This window comes from Buceros rhinoceros, unplaced genomic scaffold (assembly GCF_000710305.1).
Source record: "Buceros rhinoceros silvestris isolate BGI_N320 unplaced genomic scaffold, ASM71030v1 scaffold2804, whole genome shotgun sequence".
Classification (NCBI taxonomy): domain Eukaryota; kingdom Metazoa; phylum Chordata; class Aves; order Bucerotiformes; family Bucerotidae; genus Buceros; species Buceros rhinoceros.
Genome location: NW_010409900.1, coordinates 172,921 through 184,446, shown reverse-complemented (window position 1 = coordinate 184,446; position 11,526 = coordinate 172,921). Strand labels below are relative to the sequence as shown.

Sequence of the window (11,526 nt, the reverse complement as noted above, 5' to 3'; positions counted from 1 at the left end):
TTACTTAAATGTTGGAGAAGATGAAAATCATTTTCTTTTGATCCGTTGTAATTGTAATTGTATTTTAGGGGAACTGATTTCATTTTATCTGGTTATATCCTGACCATGGTCAAAAATAAGGCTGCGATTACTATTTAAAGAGGCTAGTTTCAGTGGTTATGTCATATCAAATGCTTTGCTTTTCTACTCTGTTATTGTTAGACGGGCTGCTCTAAATTAGATGGTCTAATTCTGGAAAATTTGAATATGTGCAGGTGGACTTTTGTGTCAGCAAAGCCGCACTTATTTAATTGGAGCTCCATATGTCTGCAAAGATTGATTCCATATGGTTGAATAGCACATTTTGAAATGTTTCTTTTAATTCCTACTAGTGCCAGGAGAAAGTAGAGTAATTTTATCTTTGGAGCTCCTCCTTAACTCAGTGACAGTGCACCTGTACACAAACGTTCTTTCAAATTTTAAAGTGGTAATTGAATATGTAGAATCTTTTTGTCACATGTTGTTAAGAGTTTTAAGATAGCTTAAATCTGTGGCTAGCAAAGCCTTAACTGTGTCGCTGTCTGTTGGTACTCCTGAAAACAAGTGACGAAATATACCTAAATCATTAAATCCCACCTTCTACTCAGTTAAATTTACATGACGTTTCTCACAGAAAACTCTTTCATTCAAGGTTGTGCTGAATCTAAAAAAAAATATATGTAGAACTGGTCCAAGAAAACACAGTCTTTTTGCAGGGGGAAAAAAGCTTTGGGTTGCTTCTGGTTAAGCAAATTGATGGGAAATAATCCTGTTAGAGAAGTTGCAGGTGATTTTTAACTTGCTGACAATTTGGGACAATAAGAGTTGATATAATCAAGAAATGAACTTATAAGGAGTGACATAAATTGATTTTTTTTCTTTGTTTTTTGTTGTACACAGGTACCTAAGGATAAAACTGGCCTGAAGGGAAAATCTAGGGGAAACTGGGCAGCTTGACTGTTCTTGCACCTGAGTAAGTGAATGCTTAGCTGGAAATTGGTTTTACAAAATGTTAAAACTTTTAAATATTTTTCAGCATCTCCATGCCTAATTGCAATCTGTAACTTGAGAATATACCTTAGCTGTCAAACTGAAAAAGGTTAGAAGTACTAGGGTTAGCTAAAGGGAGTGTTTAGGGAATGTTTAAAGGGAATGAGCCCTCAGTGCTTTGCAGTAGGTTTGCTTTTTATAGCTACCTTTAAAGATTCTCTGTTTCAATCATGCTGGTTTGTGATCAAAACAAGGCCTTGAGATCCCGCAGGACTGAAGTCCTAAGAGGAGGCCGGGTTAAGTATGAGGTCATCACTGGAGACTGAAGGCTGAGAAGATGACCTCATGGTGCCTTAATATTGTAGTCTCAGAAGGGATGAATGCTCATTTCATGTTGTTTGAGAAAAAAGCTATTGTCTCAGTTGGGTTTGCTTCCATTAAAATAGTTGGATAAGCTTCTGTTAAATAAGGACAGGAACAGTTTTTCTTCCTCAGCTTTGATGGGGCATGTGGCAGGCACTCCTAGGTGTCTGGAGGTCCACAGTCCCAAACCCAGCCTGCACAGGTTTCTGAGAAGGCAGGAAGAGTATTTTTCAGTTATCTACTTAGCTTCCTTTCCTGGCAATCCAAGCATTATTCTGGTTACAGTGAATTATTTTACATGTCAAAAAGGTACTTTGTTGTATTATGTAACCTATTTATTTATTCATTCTCATACGTATATGAAATGCATGTAATATTAAGGAGCAGATAAGTATAGTATAGCATGAAAATTCTTTATACTAGTAACGTAGTTTTAATAATGGGCAAGTTAATTGAGTTTTCTGAAAGAATTGCCAGAGCCTTTTTTCCTGCTGGCATTTATCATGATAAATAATGTTTAGTTTTGGAATTCTTCAGTAAGTTAAATATCCTTACCGGTATCCACATTAACTTGTACAATCTCTACTTACCAGCTGAGATTCTCTTGATTTAATCTGGTTGAATTCAGTGCATTAAATCGTCAATTTAATTTGGTCTGTTATCAGTGCATTTTATTCCAAATCTGTGCTGTGGTTTAATCATATTCTTGTAGTGAATGCATGAACTTATAAACTAGTATCTGTCACATCACTGTGTTAAAAAGTGTATTTCATTTTGCCATAGTATTTACTGTGTGAAAGAGTAGTAGACAAAGAAGTCTCTCATTGCATTTGATGCTGAGGAGAATTAAATGTGTAACTTAAAAATATGCCAGGATTTGTGAGCTCTACACACATAAGACTTTCATTCAGGAATGCGTTGTGGCAGCATTTAGCATTATAATCCTTTGATTTGTAAGTTAGGTAGTGGATCACAAATAATGCCTGAGACTGTATTATAAGTAACTGCTTTCCTGTGCATTTGTAGTTCTCATTGAAGTTCTGGTTCCCGTAAATACTTGCACTTATGGTGCATGGTTTTAGGAATTAGGTCTGTGGACCTGCAGACAGGTGTAAGGTTTATTGAAAGAGAAAAGTTCAGTATTCTTAAATGATAATGGCATGTTTTGAAATGAAAATTGGCTTAACAACTCTTTTAAATCCAGCAGGGACCTCTGAGAGAGATTTTTGCCTTGTTTCTTTTAACTTCTATACTAACATACAGCAAGTGTTTTCATTTGTTTCCTGTGTTATCAGTCCTACTCTGCATATTTTAGTCTATTGCTTTTGACAGTGATGAAAGACAGGTATTTCCTGACCTTTTGTATTTTGGGTGCTACATAAATTCAGCTGTTCATTTTGAGAGTATTTTCTTCTCCTGTCTTGTTACTGTTTCTTCATTTGGAAGGCAGCATTAGAAATTCCAGGCGCAACTGCAGTCTTTTTGGAATTATAGTTTACATTTTGTGTTTGTGTACATGAGACAGGAGCTTGCCCATACACAAGAAAAGTAGTCATTCTGCTGGACCTGAGGATTCTGCCTTGCAAAAGATACCATGTCAGTGTTATGTTACTTTTTACTTAAAAATCATTCTTAATTGTTGTTAGAGGAAGGCAGAAGTTAAGAACCATTGAAATAGACATGGGGATAATCCAATTAAACTGTGTGGTCTATTCTTTTATGAGTGTAGGATTGATCTCGACTCTAATTTAGGTGTTTTATCCAGCTGATTATTTGCCAGTTATTGCAGTTACTGCACCACCTACAGATTTTCTCATACAGAGTTGAAATTGAGTGCCCTAGGGCAAGACTTTCCCAGTTAAGCATGGAAATGAACTGGCCTTGTTTTTGAAAGCATCCTGCATGTAGCAGTTCTTGTGCCTGGTGTTCTGGAAAGATCAATGGGTTTGTGCAAATCTGCATCTGGGTTTGAAGCAGGATAAAAGGTATCCGTGATGCAACCCTCTGTGCTCTGTGTTATGTTCTTTTTCAGGGATCAGCAGATAATAGTCTGTACCATATTTAGAGGCTGGAGTGAAGTTAACTAGGCCTGTTGCTGCAGCCTGTGGATACTGCAGGATAAAGCTCTTAAACTTCTTTTAGCAGTTATTATTTTTGTAAATCGTAGTGTATGCTTTCTGACAGTTTTTAATGATATCATACACTCTGCTGTTCGTAGGCTAAAGATCTCTGGGGATTTAAATCTTTCTTCCTGCGGTATCTCTCTCACAGAGATCAGTTAAGTTTCTAATTAGAGTTATATCAACTTAGCATCTACTGAAATCCTAAAAAAGACATTTGTGACACAATTCTAGAAAGTCTTCTAATCTTATGAGAAATTTTTGGTGGAGAGTCTTTTGGGTTTTGTATTTTTGAGAGGGGTTGTTTGTTGTTTGGAAAGTGGTATTGAAGTAATGGAAAACCCCAGTAGCTAATATTGTAATAAAAAGGAACCAAACAAATTTATTTTAAAAATTGTATTTATTAAAATACCTTCTTAGACAGCTAACAGGTCTGTGGTTGCAACCCTCCCTCCATGCTTTCTGTCTTTGAAAGACAGCTTATTTTGATCAGACCTAAAATGCTGGTGAAGTTGTATCTCCCTGTTTTGCCTGGAGGCATTTGTGACAGCCTTTCATTGGTTTGGAAAGTTGTATATCACTAAATTTGAAAGGTACCAAAGTCCTGTGGTTGGTATTAGCATTAAAATATATAGACACTTCTGCTTTATGAGGCTGTAAACCAGATAATTCATCACCAGTGGGGATTTGGAGGTAGACGTGGGCTTTTAAAGAACAATATGTTATATTACAAATTCCTTTGGATGAGAGGTGTTTGTTTTTAGGGATTCCTGGAGAGTGGAAGCCTATTGTGATGGTTTTGTGCTTATAATAAATCTTGTACTTTGCCTAGGTTGGGATTTTTTGTTGGATTTTTTTTCCTTAAAGGTCCAAGACCATTCAAACATTCTGTCAAAATAAGAATAACAAGTAGTATCCTCTCTGCAAACACAGAAGAGGGGGAGAAACGAACTTTTTTTTTCCTAAAAAGTATAATATTCTCATCTATATAAATAAATGATAGTGTGTCACACATTTCATGTGAACAGCAGTGCAGCTGTATTGCTGTTGTCCACCTAAATAGCAAGAAATGAGAAGGAAAGAGGGGATGACAAGGAGGATTTGTATCAGAGATTGGCATTGTGGTATGAGTGAATTGACGCTGTGGTTTTATTGGGAGGGGACACTCATTACAGAGTGCTTCATCTGTTTGCTGCTCTTCAATATTTAGAAAGCATCTTTAGTGATGCTTTTTGCAAATGAGTTCATGCAGTAACTGGCAAAACAGAAGCAATTAGCGGTGTAATCTCAAAGGGAATCTCAAGCTTCACTTTAAGTGCAATGATTAAATCCACTGAAATGATAACCATTGCTGCCAAGAACTCCTGTAATTGGTCACTAATGTATTTTGTTGCAGCAGTCGATAACTACTGGATTTCGTGCGTGTAATTAGTAATGCATACACGTTTGGTCAGTAAGATTGAAAATCCTAATAACAGAGGCTAGAGAGGGTGGGAAAGAACACAGAGCTGGAGAACTGAAATAGTGCTCTGTTGATAGTACCTAACTAGGACTGTATGCTTCAATAAAACAAGTGTCCTACTGTGCTAGAATACAAATGGGCTGTCTGTGGCAGGATATAGCAAAGACATTTGGCAGAGAGAGATTTGAAAGCTTCTGGCATAATGTAATTGAATTGGCCATTTCTTTAAAGATACAGCAAATTGTTTGCTGCGGCATTCATCATCGTAAGGAAGGTCAGACAGCTTGCCAAACATATGATATTCATAATAAAAAGTAAAATGGTGATGCTTATATTTAAACACAAATCATGTTATCATATTTGTAAAAGCTGTGGAAATGAATGGGAGTATTTTCGGTGGCACTGAGGCATTAGAAATCTAAGTAAGACTGTAATGCAAGAGGGGGCAAGTCAGGGAAAAGACTGCTAAGGGAATTCAGCTAGTGAGCAACATATGATTCCCCCTGACTTGAGAGGAAGGATAGGTAGTGTTCTGGCAGGAGTATTGCTGACTCTCTCCCGTGATCAGTTAAGGGACCATAAGCTTGTATAATACTACTTTCATCCGTTTAAGAAAACAAAGGGGAAAAATGACAAGAAAAGAAGGACTTACAGGAGTTTTTAAAAAGAGACAAAATCTAAACTGAAGCATTGCTGGGTTTTATTAGTCAATTATGCTGAACAAGATGACAGAACAAGATGATGCAACAACCTGCAGCATATCTGAAATGTTGTATGAAACGCTCAGTATCGGTACACTGGGAAACCCCTCTCGAGTCACATCCAGAACGCTGAACATAAATTGCACGGTGACAGGGGCTTTGGGCCACACACTGATGCCTCTGCAAATGAGAAGCTGTTAGCTTTTAGGTTCTAACATGTTCAGGAGAGTGGCGTTTTGATTTCTTGCACCACTGCACCATTGATAGGGTTGGAAATGGGAATCAAAATAATTAGATTGGATATATAGATCCCAGCAAACCAGCCAAGAAAGCAGCTGGGCTGAGGAAGGCCGCTCTGAATTCTAAAATGTGCCAGTGCTTTTTTTATGAGAGGACAAGGATGGAAGGAGTAAACTAGAGTGCAGATGCTCGCCATTTATATTCAAAGCATGTAATAAAATAATTGAATATATGCTTCCTCCTATTAAAGCCTGTTGAAATCAGTAATAAAGTACATTAGTGTTATATTAAAAAGGGAGCACAAATTTTCAAGTAATGTATCTTAGTTACAGTATGCACAGTGTGCATATAGGCAGACTGTTAAGTGGGCTTTTACACCATCAGAGGCATTCCTCCTTGCTGATACAGGATTGTTGCCATCAGTGTATTTTCTGCTATTTTGACCAGCAGTAGCTTTGCAGTATTCTCTCTGTCAGTTTTTTTTTACAGGCCGAGAGTTGTTCTCCTCCAAAAAGACTTTCCTGGTAGTCATTCATTTTTTTCCATGTAGGAGACCCCACATCTTCCATGTACTACTTCTTGAGCTTCCATATCTGATAAAAAATGTCTTCTTTTTTCTGCTGTGCAAATTCCTCCTTTAGATATTTGAAGACTACTACCCCACTTTCTCTTTGTCCCACTTTGCCGTTTTTCATGTGTACAAATTTCTCTCTCATATTTAACTCAAAAGTCAGTTCTTCAGGTTTTTGCTTTTTAGAGACCCCCCCCCTTCATTTAACCAGGAGATTCATGAATCCCAGTCCTCCTAAATTTACAGAGGATGTATGTTTTTTCTGTTAGCATGATTTCTGATGCTTTTTTGCTTTTTGAATTCCACTATGTGGCTTGCCTGCCCATAATACCTTCTACTTCATGTATGGCTCTGTGCACTTTTCCCTTCCTTCCTTTCCTTCCTTACTACTTTTTTTTTTTGTTTGGTACCAAACTTCTTTTATCTTGCATCTTCCCAAGTAATATCTCTCTGTTATTTTGTATTTCTGTGTTTCCTGTCCACTGCGTTAAATCCCAACTCCTCATTGTCTCTGCAGCTTCCACTCTGTCCAGTCAACGGTAAGCATCAGTCTGAAGTAGCCTAGTGGTTTGGGTGCGCATCTGCGATAAGGAAAGCAGTGGGTGCAGAATCTCCTGTGCTTTGAAGCCAGATGTACAGGGCCATGTCTCTGCTAGTACTATATGATAATAACACGTGCTTAAGTATTTGCCTACTTTTGCAGAAGCCTGTCTTGCATCCTGTCCCTAAAACACTGGCTGTATTTGTAAGCAAATCCAGCAGTTATTAGCTCCAGTTGTAGTCACTGGAAAAAGCTATGCTGAACTGTTTCTGAACATTGTCGTTCTGAACCTAAATAATGGCATTTTTCTCCTGTTTCCCTACTCCGGATCTCCAGGTGATTTTAGATGTTAGTTTTCTTATTGTGCTCTTCAGTTTGTTATGTCACATTACACTACTCAATTGTAAAGATAGTGATGAGGAATAGCAAAGCGATGTCTTTTTGTTTCGATCTGTGCAAGCCCATAATATCTAGAGCTCTTTCAAAAGTTGTCATTTTTGTATCCTGAGGTGCACTGTGACCGTACTGTACAGCTTTGTGTGGAAGTCTACCCACCATTCAGTGATAGGATGTTTTCATGTAGGAATGCAAGACTAACAAATAAAAAGTGTATTGGCTGTCTGTATGGAATGGGTGATATTGAACTAGTGTGGAGGTGCAATGCAGAGGAGCAGTATTCGTACCCGAAGCTCAAAATTGTTCAGATGTAGTGGGGAGAGAGTTTGGGAGTTCTTGAGGAGCTTGTCTTTCTGGTAGGAAACTGATAAAATCCAATCTGTTCTGTCATCAGAGACTGAAATTGTGAGCTGGTCATCATCTGGTAATAAGTGTGTGAAGATTTATGATATGAGAAGTCTCTTTTATTTGGAAGTTATGGATATAAGAAGATGCATTGGAAATAAGCTAAAGGTAGAAGAATTCAAACAGGAAACAGGTTTTTTTTTTTATTCCTCCAATATTCATAGCTATTTTAAAGCTGGAAAATTGTTGGAATTGAGATGACGAATTGTCTGTTAGCTGAAATTTTTACATCCTGTTCAGATGAATTTCTGAAATGCAGATTTCTCTCAATATTTCAAAGTTACGTGTAATACAAGAATTGCATGTCAGAGTTTTATTTGTGTTATTGAGGAAATTCAGTAAGATAATATACGGGTGTCTTTTTGTCTTCATGCTCAGGAAGGTCTTCAGTTAAGACTAGGGCTTTCATACACGCAGATTATTTAGCTGAGATGATGGTCATATATTCCTGGAGGACAGTTGCAACACAGGACTGTGTTACCGTGCAAGAAACTGAAGAAATATTCCAGTAATTTCTCCTTCTCTAAAACTTACCTCTATGGTTCCATCTGCCCAGTGCTGCTGTTATGGCAGATAAAACATAGAGCCCACTTAGGAGGCCAGTAAGGACTGACCGTTGTTCAAAGTTTACTTGAATGCTTGGCAGTGATGTTTTATATAGAGAATTCTTTAAAAATGTTATTGTGGTTTTTAGTATTTTTTTCCTGACCTTTACCCACAGCAAAATTGACTGGCAGTCTAAATGCAACTCTTTATCTATGGTAATAATTCTATAGAAGAACAAATGGAGTGTAGGAGAAAAGAACAAATGAAAGAATCTTAGCTTATTTAGATTAATAACTTGCTGAACGTTCATAAATGCAAATGCCGCTGACTTTAATGAAGAGATAAAATAAAATATGTTGCACAGATTCCATAATGTCTGTCTAAGAGATCTGCAGCACTTGATCCCACATGTTTTGCCTGCTGCCATTTAGTCAATGGTGTAACAGTGTGTTTTACACAGGCTATGAAAACAAGGCAGTCTGTTATGCAGGTAGTATTTTCTGTACCTGTTAGAGTGTTAAATGCTATTAAATATTTCCCAGTCTAATGTATAAATAACCTTCTGTGATATGAATTCTAGATGATGGAGGCACCTTACATATTTCAACACCACCATATAGCATTTGTTTTGTTTAGGAGTCTGAAGATGGCTTTAGTCTTTTAAATTATTAGAAATCGTGTGATATAAACAGCAGAATGTGCCACATAGCTAACTTAATTGGGCTGTAACAGGATAAACTGGACTGTTTCTTCTTTTGTTAGGAAGACTTTTCTATGCTTGTTGTTGTTTATCCTTGGTTATTGGAACCATGTTTATATCCTTCTTCTACAATAACCTTGAGAACTAATTATGTTCGGTGAATATCTTCCTCCTTAGAACTTTTCACTCCCAATGCACATTATATGGGATGACTTCTTTTGCCGTACAACTAATGAACTCAGCTCTTCATTATTCTGTGTTGACTTTACTTTTCAAGGCCATCTAAAGTCATTTTGCTTTTTCTGTTCTCTTTTGCCAACACTTAGAAACATGGCAAGTAGTCTTTCCTTGTAAGAGTAAACAATCAAGGAATTTTTTACATTCTTACTAAAGAGGTAGAGAAGTTTCATTTACAAACTTCGCAATAAAGAAATGCATAAAGAGATATTTTAAAAAAATAAATATCATGGCTTTGTAGGACTCAGTTTTACCGAAGCATGTGGAAAATGTTTGTGTATTTCTGAACAAAATCCATTATTTTTGTGTGATCTTAGGGGAATGTGTTTTTGAAACTTGCTTTGTTTCAAAGAGCAAGTTTTTTAGACTTTCAAAGCATTAGTTCTTAAATTAATAATAACTTTCTGCTACCCATGGTTTGGAAAAATTAGGCTTGTTTGGGAGATAAGTGACAGCACTAGTATGTTAGCTCCCTACCTTAGGAAGTGCTTCCCTGCTTCCCTTGTTTTCCTTTTTTGAGCCCCTCTCGAGGAACAAGAGCAATACAAAAATGCAGATGTTGAAAGGCATGAAAATGTGTTTAAAGAATTTTCCTTCTGTCTTGAACAGTGGCTGCTGACAGCAGAAGGCTTGCTTGTCAAAATTAGATTTGAATCATCAGTGTAATAGCGGTAGGAAATCGTAGGAAGGAAGAGTGCCAGGAAGCCTATCTCTGTCTGCCCTTTCAGTACATGTAAGGTGGGCCCTGAATGACTTTAGCTGGCTCCTCAGTTGAACAAGCTTGTCCTATATGATAAGTACTGGTTTAAGCATCCTTAAAACAAAATATTTTGTACCTGGGCAAAAGCCATTTGGGTGGGATACGAAGAAGAGAAACAAGTACAGCAACGCAAGATGGCTGTTACAGCTTAGGCCTCTGAAGTGTGTGTTTGTTTTTGGTTCCTTACATCACGTTTAATTAAAAAAAAAAAATCTGTGTTTTGGAGCTTGGCATATAGGATTTTATGGTTGTAAAAACACTGCAAAGTTTTCATGAGCTAGCTGTGAGTAAATTGGAGGACGATGGCTGCTCTGAAGCCGCATCAGTGTCAGCACCATTCTGGCTTATTCTGTTTCTCCTCAGCTGTTTTAAGGTAGTCCAGTACCCAGTTACTTCCTTGCTATAGTTATTATCCATTGGCTTTGCCGTACCCCAGTCTGCAGAGGACAGTGACCTCTCTGTGCACCTTAAAAGCATTCACAGAAATGGTTGTAATTCTGCTGATGCAGAATGCAGCTGCCCATCTTAATCTCTTTTTCTTGCAAAGGGGCTGGTTATGTCTCTGCTGTGTACTGGCTTCTGTTTAATTTCTGGTGCAGTCTTTACACTATTTCCACAAGCAGCTTGGTTCCTGATTACTTCAGGGAGTGCTTTGAATGATATAATGGTAATTGATATCAACTGAAGTGCTAAAGCTACCAGTCCCCTAATTTAAATGAGCACCAGTCAGAGATGGGAGAGCTGAAAGCAGGATTGTGCATGGGAGAGGACTCTGCTTTTGGAAATTATTTAGTTTGCTCTCATAATGGAGTAAGAATTTTCTGACCTTCAGGTTATGCAGTTATTCTTGTCCTGGGTGGCAAAGTGGAATCAAAGTGGTTGTGAAGGGATGTTCAAGGAGGAATTTTAGTTTAAGTGTTTAATGATGTTTAGTGCATTACTGTTCTCTTCATCAGTGCTATGAATGCAATCAGACATATTTTAAAATAAATCTGCATAAATAACTGGATTATAATAATGCAGCATTGGTTTATATCTTTTTATATCATTTGTTTACATCTACTCCATTTAACACTCTCTGTATTGTATGTATGTATGTATCCATCTATCTGTATATATCTGGAGTTTATATATATAATGTTTATTTATTCTATGGAGATATAAGCAATTCTGCAGCTGGACTGTATTGTTTATAGGTATTATTTAATAGTTGGCAAATATTTGGAAGGCACAAGACCACCGTGGTTTCATGAGACTGATACAGCAAGCTTGACCGTACCCAAGAGAAAATCGAAAGTGTTGTCTGCACATGAGAGGCCAGCTTGAGTTGACCGCCTTGTGAGTTCAGCTTATAGATGTGTACTCCTGCATGTGTACCAACAAGTAGAACAGTGGGTTATGTGGAAGATATTGATGGAAGTTACTGATGTATTTGTGTTTGAAAAACTGGATGGGGGTTGATGTAGGTTGTTTTTT

General features: G+C 37.4%; 1 protein-coding gene across 1 annotated transcript in view; it reads left to right on the top strand.

Moving 5' to 3' along the window:
- The first annotated feature begins 916 nt into the window (after positions 1–916).
- The window catches only part of TBL1X (transducin (beta)-like 1X-linked), a 135,446-nt gene continuing 124,836 nt past the window's right edge, over positions 917–11,526 (top strand). Inside the window, exon 1 of the mRNA XM_010135386.1 lies at positions 917–991. The gene's annotated coding sequence lies outside the window, so the exon portion shown is untranslated. The remainder of the gene's footprint in view (positions 992–11,526) is intronic.